This window comes from Amphiura filiformis, chromosome 16, assembly GCF_039555335.1.
Source record: "Amphiura filiformis chromosome 16, Afil_fr2py, whole genome shotgun sequence".
NCBI lineage: Eukaryota > Metazoa > Echinodermata > Ophiuroidea > Amphilepidida > Amphiuridae > Amphiura > Amphiura filiformis.
The window spans coordinates 45,749,885-45,759,399 of NC_092643.1; positions in this window are offsets into that span (position 1 = coordinate 45,749,885).

A 9,515-nucleotide genomic window follows, 5' to 3' on the forward strand; every position below is an offset into this window, starting at 1 on the left:
CAAGAACTGTGACTTTACTTTTAAGAGAAAAGACCGGTTGGTAAGTCATATTCAAGTTCACAAAGGGAAGAACAAATTTCAGTGTCGTGTATGTGGTGTAGGTTTTAACAATGTCAAAGCTTTTTCAATTCATAAGTCGCTGCACTCAAGTGATAAAACGTATTCTTGCCCGCATTGTGAGAAAAGATTCACACATAATACATATTTTAGGCATCATCTACGACTGCACAGGGATGCCAACAAATTCAAATGTGATTTGTGTCCCTATACATCCGGAAGGAAGGTCGATTGGAAAAGGCATAAATTAGTGCATCAGAAAACCCCGCAGAAAACGGACATACATCTAGAATGTGAGCAATGCAAGCGTACATTTAAGCGCAAAGGTGCGCTCAGTAACCATGTCCGCCGGTCAAAGAAGTGTAAACCATCTGCACATCCAGATATCACAGATACAAAATGTCTAGCTGTGGATCGCCCATACAAATGCGATCACCCAGGTTGTGACAAGACATTTAAAAATCAGGACGGCCTCAATAGTCATGGTATAACACACAAAGAAAAGCAATACATGTGTAGTTGGTGTGGATTGCGCTCCAGGACACAGAGACGTTTAACTGTGCATCAGAATGCTGTACATCTTAAAATAAAACCATATCCATGTTCCCATTGTGGAAAAGCTTTTGGCATGAAAGCAAAACGCGATATACACGAGAAACGGATTCACCTGAAACAGAAATCGCACATGTGTGAGAAATGCGGTAAAGAGTTTGTAGTTAAAACAGAGTTGACTGCACATATGCTTTACCATACTGGAGAGAAACCATACAAATGTGATCAGTGCGAGTATCGGTGTGTCAGGGCGGATTATTTGGCCAAACATAAAAGAACCCACTCTAAAGAGAAACCATACCAATGTAAACTCTGCGGAATGGCATTTACACATCGTACTCCATTGGTTGCACATGAGAAGAAGAATCATGGTGTTGATAGCCATGGTAGTACATGCAGCAGTGCAGACCCTCTAAATCCGCTGTCTGGGCTTAGCCGTAATATTCCATCTACATCAAACAAGGAACAGATTGTGACTGCTGAATTAGAGAGCGAATATGCAATTCAATTCTTGCAACAAAATTTCAACATTTAAAAACAAGCTGTGAGATCAAGTGTGGTGTGCCAGAGGTCGGGCAGGAATATTTTCAGATAAAAATGTGTCCTTTTTACAACCCATTTTAAATGGGTGCCCCCCCCCCCCGGTATAAAAAAAGAGAAGAGAAATTATGAGGGTTGGCCCGATTTAAATCGAGATGCAAATCAAATGATTTTTTTTTACCATTTTTGATAAATGTAAGTTAATTTCTTTCTTAAATTGACTGTTTTACTTCATTCCTAATTCTTCTACAACTTTTGGATGTAATTAAATACCTCTATGTTGTCATTATATCTATTGCTAAAAATTCATCTTCAAGGTGCAGAATTCAACAGATTTTTCCCAATTTTTTCTTTTGAAATTTTCATATGTTAAAACATGTTTGGAGTTTTTGTAAATACCTGATAGGATTGTGCATAGGTCTAGCATTACACTGAACTCTTTTGGCTTTATCAATGGGTATAGCAGTTCTTGGAATTAAAAATTTTTTTTAAAATTGTTACAAAAAAATCCTATTTAAATCAAATAAATCTTTTTTTTTTTTTTTTTTAATCAAAAAAGTTGCCAACCCTATTTAGAGAAAAACTTTAATTTTCACTTTTACAAAATTATTCACTTTTATAGCATTTTTAAAACTTTTTCGGATATAAAATACATATATTAATGACAAAGTTGGTGGCGCTATTTAGTAACTGGAAATTACTCTTTTAAGCATTTAAAAGCTTATGGTCGCATGTCATAAGTTGGGTACAATTTCCATTACATGGTAAAAAATGACAAAAAATGTATTCTTTGATATGTTGTATATATTGACAATCTCTAATAAATAACACCATTTTTATCCTTAACACCTGCTCAATTTTTGAGATAATGCTTAATTACTAATTAATTAATACACAGGCGTCTATGTAAATCTCAATTTTCAAATGCGTTTTTTCTCAAATCGGACCTCAATTACAAAAATGACTGTAAAATTTTATTTTATGCAAGAATGTCATCAGATTTGGAGGATATGTTCTCAAAACATTAATGCTTCAAATGAACTATTTAAAATAATTGTATGTATGTTAATTACATTGTAAAGGTCAATGACCTTTTATGAGTAATTAGCGAGATGGTTATTCTATTATTGAGGAAATGAATATCAAGAAGAGAATTGTACATTAGCATATTGCTAAAAATACTGAAATTCAACTAGGATTTCATTAAAAATGAAAAAAATGGAACATATAACCCTTTAAGGTGGTACTACACACCTTGATAAATTTGTGAAGTATTTTTGCATTTTTCTCAAAAAATAATATCACACTGGTAACAAAAGTCATGTATATTATAGGGGTAAGGAATCCAGTTACTACACTGGAATTTCAGTGACTCAATCCAAGCGGTACGTTATTTATGATAAGAAAAGAGGTACCGCTAGAAGGTACCTCACTTCTTAACATATATAATGAATCCCTTGTCTTGAATCACTGAAATTTCAGTGAAGTAATTGGATTCCTTGCCCCTATAATATACATATAACTTTTGTTACCAGTGTGTTGTTACTTTTTGAGAAAAATACAAAATTTGTCACAAAATTTATTAGAGGGTGTAGCGCCACCTTAAGTAGTCAGTAATTGTTTTAGTTGTACAAATTCAACATTCAAAGCTGTCAATACATCATACCCTCCCTAGATTTGAAAAAGTAACCAGTAGTTCCGCCTGCTCCACATCCGCCTGCTCCTCCACCCCTGGCATTTTTTATTTCAACTGATGTGATTTTTTTACTGAATAATTTATAATTATATGCTTCAGTATACTGAAAGAGTATAATATTAGGCTTTAAATGAGGTATCAACCACTGCTGTAGGATATGGGGTTACGGAAAGCCAATCAAATTTGTATCGCAATTTTCAGAAAAGTGTAATCCCTCCACCCTTTTAGCATACCCAACTTATGACATGCGACCTTATACAAATAATTCCTTTTATTGTATGATAAAATATGTTTATAAAATTTCCTTGTTACTTATTCACCTATATTTCAGCTGTTTAAATGGCAGTATTAATCACCTACGCCTTGCAAATAAAGAAATATGATTTAGGATAAATAGCGCATTTAGTTTGCATAGTTTGAATTTAGTTAATAATGAAGCCAAGTTTACATACATCAAACAACTGTTGTGATTGGAAGATGTCATTGTAATATGCTGTCTACTGCATATAGCAAGATGTCATGTTGTAATATGCTATCTACTGCTGATAGCAAGATGTCATATTGTAATATATTGTAATATGCTATCTACTACTGATAATAAGATGTCATATTGTAATATGCTATCTACTGCTGATAGCAAGATATCATATTGTAATATGCTATCTACTGCTGATAGCAAGATGTCATATTGTAATATGTGTACATCCATATCAAAACGATGCACTTGTCGGCTGCTACATGTGTCTCATTTCACATAATAGCTAGGAATAAATACCAGACTCATCTCAAGCGGAGGTCACTTCAAATCATCCCAAGTCACATGGTTTAGGAATACAGAGAACATTCCTTAACCCTATGACTTGGGGATGATTGGAAGCGACCTCCACCTGAGATGAATCTGGTATTTATTTCTAGTTATTAGGCGAAATGAGACACATGTAGCAGCCGACAAGTGCATCGTTTTGACATGGATGTACACATATGCTATCTACTGCTGATAGCAAGATGTCATATTGTAATATGCTATCTACTACTGATAACAAGATGTCATATTGTAATATGCTATCTACTACTGATAGCAAGATGTCATATTGTAATATGCTATCTACTACTGATAACAAGATGTCATATTGTAATATGCTATCTACTACTGATAACAAGATGTCATATTGTAATATGCTATCTACTGCTGATAGCAAGATGTCATATTGTAATATGTTATCTACTGCTGATAACAAGATGTCATATTGTAATATGCTATCTACTGCTGATAGCAAGATGTCATATTGTAACATGCTATCTACTACTGATAACAAGATGTCATATTGTAATATGCTATCTACTGCTGATCATATTGTAATATGTTATCTACTGCTGATAACAAGATGTCATATTGTAATACCGTAAACGTTCGTCTAATGGCGCTATGGGCTCCCTTGACATAACTGGAATTTTAGGCACAAACTAAAAAATCCCTCCCATAAAAATCCCATCAGCAGGGCACATACCCTTAATTCTTGTTGGGATTTTCAGAGGAGGGGGCTCTCTATTTGCACATGAAATTTACCCCAAGACAAAGGAGCCCAGGTGCGTCATTAGGCGAACGTTTACGGTATGCTATCTACTGCTGATAACAAGATGTCATATTGTAACATGCTATCTACTGCTGATAGCAAGATGTCATATTGTAATATGTGTACATCCATATCAAAACGATGCACTTGTCGGCTGCTACATGTGTCTCATTTCACATAATAGCTAGGAATAAATACCAGACTCATCTCAAGTAGAGGTCACTTCAAATCATCCCAAGTCACATGGTTTAGGAATACAGAGAACATTCCTTAACCCTATGACTTGGGGATGATTGGAAGCGACCTCCACTTGAGATGAGTCTGGTATTTATTTCTAGTTATTAGGCGAAATGAGACACATGTAGCAGCCGACAAGTGCATCGTTTTGACATGGATGTACACATATGCTATCTTCTGCTGATAGCAAGATGTCATATTGTAATATGCTATCTGGTTGCATGTCATAAGTTGGGTACAATTTCCATTACATGGTCAAAAATGACAAAAAATGTATTTTTTGATATGTTGTATATATTGACAATCTCTATTAATTAACACCATTTTTAACTTTCACACATGCTTAAGTTTTGAGATAATGCTAAATTACTAATTAATTAATACACAGGTGTCAATGTAAATCTCAATTTTCAAATGTGTTTTTCTCAAATCGGACCTCAATTACAAAAATGACTGTAAAATTTTTATTTTATGCAAGAATGTCATCAGATTTAGAGGATATGTTCTTAATACATTAATACTTCAAATGAACTATTTAAAATAAGTGTATGTATGTTAATTACATTGTGAAGGTCAATGACCTTTTTACGAGTAATTAACGAGATGGTTATTCTATTATTGAGGAAATGAATATCAAGAAGAGAAATGTACATTAGCATATTGCTAAAAATACTGAAATTCAACTAGGATTTCATTAAAAATGAAAAAATGGAACATATAACCCTTTAAGGTGGTACTACAGTAACTACACACCTTGATAAATTTGTGACTATTTTTGCATTTTTCTAAAAAAAATAATATCACACTGGTAAAAAAAAAGTTATGTATATTAAAGGGGTAAGGAATCCAGTTACTTCACTGGAATTTCAGTGACTCAAGACAAGCGGTACGTTATTTATGATAAGAAAAGAGGTACCGCTAGAATGTACCTCATTTCTTAACATATGTAATGAACCCCTTGTCTTGAATCACTGAAATTTCAGTGAAGTAATGGGATTCCTTTCCCCTATAATATACATATAACTTTTGTTACCAGTGTGCAGTTACTTTTTGAGAAAAATGCAAAATTAGTCACAAAATTTATCAGGGGGTGTAGTACCACCTTAAGTAGTCAGTAATTGTTTTAGTTGTACAAATTCAACATTCAAAGCTGTCAATACATCATAGGCTCCCTAGATTTGAAAAAGTAACCAGTAGTTTTGACATGCTGATGTGTGAATTTTCACATAAGCCATATTGCACACTCCCGCATCCGCCTGCTCCACATCCGCCTGCTCCTCCACCCCTGGCATTTTTCATTTCAACAGATGTGATTTTTTTACTGAATAATGTATAATTATATGCTTCAGTAGACTGAAAGAGTATAATATTATTAGGCTTAAAATGAGGTATCAACCACTGCTGTAGGATATGGGGTTACGGAAAGCCAATCAAATTTGTATCCCAATTTTCAGAAAAGTGTAAACTGATAACAAGATGTCATATTGTAATATGCTATCTACTGCTGATAGCAAGATGTCATATTGTAACATGCTATCTACTGCTTTTAGCAAGATGTCATATTGTACTCTCTAAATTCCTAAGATTTAAAAATAAGTCTAAGAGACTTGTTAAAATGACAAAACCTTTCAGAGACTTAAAATTCAAATCTTTATTAGAGTAAAATTTAAATCCATTAGATTTGAATTTTAAGTCTTTTCAAAGTTTTGTCCTTCTAATAAGTCCCTGGAATTTAGAGAGTAATATGCTATCTACTGCTGATAGCAAGATGTCATATTGTAACATGCTATCTACTGCTGATAGCAAGATGTCATATTGTAATATGCTATCTACTGCTGATAGCAAGATGTCATATTGTAATATGCTATCTACTGCTGATAGCAAGATGTCATATTGTAATATGCTATCTACTGCTGATAGCAAGATGTCATATTGTAATATGCTCAAGTGACTCTACAGTGCAGGAGAAACAGACTAGTATTAAGCAAGATGAGGGTCAGAAAGTTGAAACAAATTCAGGGAATATTCCTCCAGGTGATGTGAGTAAAATTGTGAAAGATGAACAAGTTGAAGAAGAAGATAAATCTGAAGCAGTTTGCCAGTTACAGTTGGAAGTTTCAAATGATGACGACGATGGTGATGATGGTGGTGGCATTTTTGACGATGATGATTCTGATACTGACTATGATGATTGTCACAATGAGCTTGAAGATACATGTACCAATAATGTGGCCAACTCTGGCAAGGAAGGTGGTGATTTTGAATTGAATCGGACAGCCCTGAAAAGTCCAGAGAAAAACACTTCTACTACAACTACATGTGCATATGAGGTTACAACCAAGGCAGCTGCAAAGTCTGCTGTTACAACAACTGTTAAGTCGAAGGTGGCAGCAACTACTAAATCTAAGGTTGTAAAAACTAATTCAAAGATTAGTGCAACTAAAAGGTTAAAAGTTGTAGCAACATCTGGATCAAAAGTTGCAGTATCAAAGAATGAAATCAATTGTGAAGGAACACATGCACTCCAAAATAAACAACATACAAGATTAAGTGCAGGTGTCATTGAGGCAGCGAATTATCAGTCTTTATTGACAGGAGACAAGATAGATGATGATGATGATGAAGAGGATATGGAGGAGGAGGAGCATGCATCAGATAACAGTTTTGATCCAGGAGATAGTGATGGTGCTGCTGCTGCTGCTCCTGATGATGATGATGACATTGACATTTCGGAATATATTATCAGTGAGAATGATGAAACTGCAGTATCCAGCACTGAAAGTAAGCCAACAGATAAAGATGGTGATAATTCAAGCAAGTATGGGATTGAAATTTTGGATCCAGCATTGCAGGATCTCACGGTGCTGGGAGATAATCTAAAGAAGCCATTTAAATGTAAACTGTGTGGTGATGATTTCAAACATGTCAGCCAGTTTCAAAAGCATGCTGCAATTTACCATGTCGACGCAGCAAATATTGACGAACCATTTGTTTGCCTGGAATGTGGCAAGAAATTTCAAACTGTCAAATTTCTCTCAAGACATAAATATCGTCATGCACATAAATACGAGTCAGTCACCTACAGATGTATACACAAGAACTGTGACTTTACTTTTAAGAGAAAAGACAGGTTGATAAGTCACATTCAAGTTCACAAAGGGAAGAACAAATTTCAGTGTCGTGTATGTGGTGTAGGTTTTAACAATGTCAAAGCTTTTTCAATTCATAAGTCGCTGCACTCAAGTGATAAAACGTATTCTTGCCCGCATTGTGAGAAAACATTCACACATAATACATATTTTAGGCATCATCTACGACTGCACAGGGATGCCAACAAATTCAAATGTGATTTGTGTCCCTATACATCCGGAAGGAAGGTCGATTGGAAAAGGCATAAATTAGTGCATCAGAAAACCCCGCAGAAAACGGACATACATCTAGAATGTGAGCAATGCAAGCGTACATTTAAGCGCAAAGGTGCGCTCAGTAACCATGTCCGCCGGTCAAAGAAGTGTAAACCATCTGCACATCCAGATATCACAGATACAAAATGTCTAGCTGTGGATCGCCCATACAAATGCGATCACCCAGGTTGTGACAAGACATTTAAAAATCAGGACGGCCTCAATAGTCATGTTATAACACACAAAGAAAAGCAATACATGTGTAGTTGGTGTGGATTGCGCTCCAGGACACAGAGACGTTTAACTGTGCATCAGAATGCTGTACATCTTAAAATAAAACCATATCCATGTTCCCATTGTGGAAAAGCTTTTGGCATGAAAGCAAAACGCGATATACACGTGAAACGGATTCACCTGAAACAGAAATCGCACATGTGTGAGAAATGTGGTAAAGCGTTTGTAGTTAAAACAGAGTTGAATGCACATATGCGAAACCATACTGGAGAGAAACCATACAATTGTGATCAGTGCGAGTATCGATGTGTCAGGGCGGATTATTTGGCCAAACATAAAAGAACTCATACCAAAGAGAAACCATACCAATGCAAACTCTGCGGAATGGCATTTACACATCGTACTCCATTGGTTGCACATGAGAAGAAGAATCATGGTGTTGATAGCCATGGTAGTACATGCAGCAGTGCAGACCCTCTAAATCCGCTGTCTGGGCTTAGCCGTAATATTCCATCTACATCAAACAAGGAACAGATTGTGACTGCTGAATTAGAGAGCGAATATGCAATTCAATTCTTGCAACAAAATTTCAACATTTAAAAACAAGCTGTGCTATGAGATCAAGTGTGGTGATGCCGGGCAGGAATATTTTCAGATGAAAATTGGTCCTTTTTTAAAACCCTTTTTAAATGGGTGCACGCCCCCGGTATTAAAAAAAGAGAAGAGAAATGAGGGTTGACGTGATTTAAATCCCGATATAAATCAAATGATTTTTTTTACCATTTTTTACCATCTTAAATTGACTGTTTTACTTCATTCCTAATGCTTCTACAACTTTTGGATGTAATTAAGTATCTCTATGTTGTCATTATATATCTATTGCTAAAAATGCATCTTCAAGGTGCAGAATTCAACTGATTTTTCCCATGATTTTACCCAATTTTTTCTTTTGAAATTTTCATTATGTTAAAACATGTTTGGAGTTTTTGTAAATACCTGATAGGATTGTGCATAGGTCTAGCATTCCACTGAACTCTTTTGGCTTTATCAATGGGTATAGCAGAATTTAAAAAATTGTTACAAAAAATCAAATAAATCTTTTTTTTTTTTTAAATCGAAAAAGTCGCCAACCCTATTTAGAGAAAAACTTTAATTTTAACTCTTTTACAAAAAACTTTTATAGCATTTTTAAAGCTTTTTCGGATATAAAATACATATATT